This window comes from Alligator sinensis, unplaced genomic scaffold, assembly GCF_000455745.1.
Source record: "Alligator sinensis unplaced genomic scaffold, ASM45574v1 scaffold1121_1, whole genome shotgun sequence".
NCBI classification, from domain to species: domain Eukaryota; kingdom Metazoa; phylum Chordata; order Crocodylia; family Alligatoridae; genus Alligator; species Alligator sinensis.
The window spans coordinates 70352-73179 of NW_005843357.1; the positions used below are offsets into that span (position 1 = coordinate 70352).

General features: G+C 63.4%; 1 long non-coding RNA gene across 1 annotated transcript; it reads right to left on the reverse strand.

Moving 5' to 3' along the window:
- Positions 1-40: 40 nt before the first annotated feature.
- On the reverse strand, positions 41-2730 carry LOC106723219. The gene is made up of 2 exons (XR_003092297.1): positions 451-2730; positions 41-320 (listed from the first exon to the last, which is right to left on the reverse strand). It is a non-coding gene; the product is annotated as an uncharacterized LOC106723219 (long non-coding RNA).
- Positions 2731-2828: the final 98 nt, after the last annotated feature.

A 2828-nucleotide genomic window follows, 5' to 3' on the forward strand; every position in this document is an offset into this window, starting at 1 on the left:
CATTCCTGCGTTTCCCCTGGCGCGGCGCCCAGTCCAGCTGTTGAAAATTAAACCTTTATTCGTCATGTCACGGTGCCAGGGGTTGTTGCAGTCATGGGGGTGTTACAGACTGGTCCCAGGCCCCCTCCCACCTCTGACCCCAGCACTCTTCCCAGCATCCTCTGGGGCAGGCCTCAGTTTGGGCCAAGCTTGCGGGCAGGGGCGAGGCAGAGCCCCACACTCCTGGAGGTAGTGAGCCACATTCCCAGAATCCTCTGGGGCACTGGCGGTGCTGGGTCCTGGTTCCATCTGCTCCTGTGTGGGGCATGTCCCAGAATCCCCTAGGGCAGAGGGAGAGAGTGTTAGGAGAGTGTTACCACAATTCCCCACCCCCAAGGCCCTTCCCAGGATGCTCTGGGGCCCCTCACAGGCTGCACACCCACAGGGCCAGCCCCCCGCCCCCCAGCACACCTCCCTGCTGGGCATCATCCGCACGGGGCAGGTGGGCGCGGAGCCTGGCGTTGTGGGTGGCCGGGCGCAAGGAGGCCCCCGGGCGGTTGGGGGGGCGCCGCAGGCCTCACCCCAGCTGCCGGGCCAGGGGTCCTCCAGGTGTTAATGGGAGGGTGAGAGAAGCCACCCCGTTGGTGGGAGCTGGGGGGCTTGGGGTGCAGGAGGGACAGCATTGGTGGTAGCCGTGGGATGAGAGGAGCTTCCTGATGCACGAGCTGGTGGGGAGAGGGAAGCAGGAGCGAGGTCATGGGTGGGAACGCCGAGATGAGAGGAGCTTCCTCACTGGTGGCACAGTGGGATCCCTGGGATTTTCCCATGGGAGGTAGCAATGGGACGAGAGGCGCTTCCTCGTAGCAAGGCCATGCGGGGGGAGGTGTCCAGCTGACCCAGCATCATAGAGTTCCCAAGCCGTGGGCCGGCAGGCAGGGGGCTTGGCAGACAGGCCAGTGGAGCCGGGGCCAGGCTACCCCAGAGCAGCAGCTTCGTGGGCACAAAGCCACGGGAAAAGTGGGAGAGCTGGGCACAGCCCAGCGGACTCAAAGTCGCTTGGGGGCTGACGGGAAGAGACCAGGGGAGCTGGCTGTGCTGAACAAAGCCTTCCTGAGAGCGCAGGAACAACTGCCCCGGTGTGCAGGAGGACGAGCGAGCCCGGCAGAGCCCAGCTGGGCTCAGCAGGGAGCGCCTCAGTAAAATACCTCACAGAAAAGAAGCTTGGAAGAAGAGGAAACCGGGAGGAGAAAGAAAGGAGGAGTGTAAGAGCGTGGCCGGGGCAAGCAGGGATGCAGTCGGGCAGGTCGAGCATGGTGGGCTGTGCAGGGCAACGAGGAGGTTTCTACAAGGACGTTGGTACACGAGGCTGCTCAAAAGAAGTGGGTCCATACTGACTGGAGAAGGGAACCCGTGTTACTGGCCCGTTACCATCCTGTACTGGGCAGTCATAGCTGCAGGGTCGGAAGGGACCTAGCAGATCTTCTAGTCCGCCCCCTGCCTGGGCAGGAGGAAAACTGGGCTCAAGTGACCCCAACTAGGTAATCGTCCAGCCCCCTCTTAAAGACCCCCGGGGTAGGAGCCAGCGCCACTTCCCTTGGAGGTTGGTCCCTGGTGACGGAGGAGGCAGAGGAGGCTGAAGTGCTCGATGCCTTTTTCGCCTGGGACATCACGGGCCAGGGCAGCACCTCGCGGGCAGGAGGGAGCAGCCCTTGGTGCTGAGAGAACAGGTCAGGGATCGCCCAGGAAAGGTGGCCATGCACAAGCCACGGGGCCAGGCGGGAGGCTGGGCAATGTGATTGCAGAGTCGCTGCCAGCACCGTTGTGGCAATTGGGAGAGGCCCTGGGTGACTGCAAAGTGGGGGTTGGATGGCAGTCTGGAGGGCACTCCAGACTTGCATTGTCCCCCAAGGGGGCAAGTGACAAGACAAGGATCAATGGGCTCCAGCTGCAGCTGGGCAAGTTGAGGCTGGCGATGAGGGAGAGCAGGGGAGCCGCACTGGGACAGGAGGAAGCCCCAGGGAGCCGAGCCCTGGCTGCGCTGATGGAGCTGGAGCTTGGCGGGATGAGCCCCCCGAGCCCCCCCAACCCTTGGCACCTGTGGCTCCAGGTACAAGCCGGACTCAGGGCGGGAGATGTGCCCAGCTCTGGGGTGCGGCAGCTGCACAAGAGCCAGCTCCAAACACAGCGCAGCGCAGGCTGAGGTGCAGCTGCCCCTGGGGTCCCACCCACCCAGCTATACTGGTACCAGTTACCCTTGCCCCCAGCTGTTACCTAGCTGCACTGCTCCCACTTACCCCCGCCTTACTGGTCCCAATTACCCAGCTATACTGGTCTAAATTACTCCTCACTTACTGATACCAATTGCCCCTTTATTACTGACCCCACTTACCGAACTATACTGATCCCATTTATCGCCCCCCCCGCCCTACTTATGGGCCCCAGTTACCCAGCTATACTCGTACCAGCCCCCTTACTGGTCCCAGTTACTATCCCTTACTGGTTCGTTAGCTATACTGGCCGGAGCCATGCCCCCACCCCCACGAGTCATTCTGGTCCCAGTTACCCCCGACCCCACACACAAACACTAACAGTTCCCATTCACTCAGCTATACTGGTCCCAGTCCCCAGCTATCCTGCTCCGCCCGCTCCCACGGGGCCCTGTGTCGTTACCAGGGAAACCTCGCACCTCCATGACGTCACCCCCCGTGAGTCATTCATGAGCCTCGGCCCCGCCCCGCCCCCGTCCGCTTGCCCCCGGCGCCCCCCTGCCACCCGCCTCTGTCCCCCGCGCTGCCTGGGAGGAGCCGCAGCCTCGGGAGCCGGGTGGGGGCAGGATCGGGCCCCTGCCG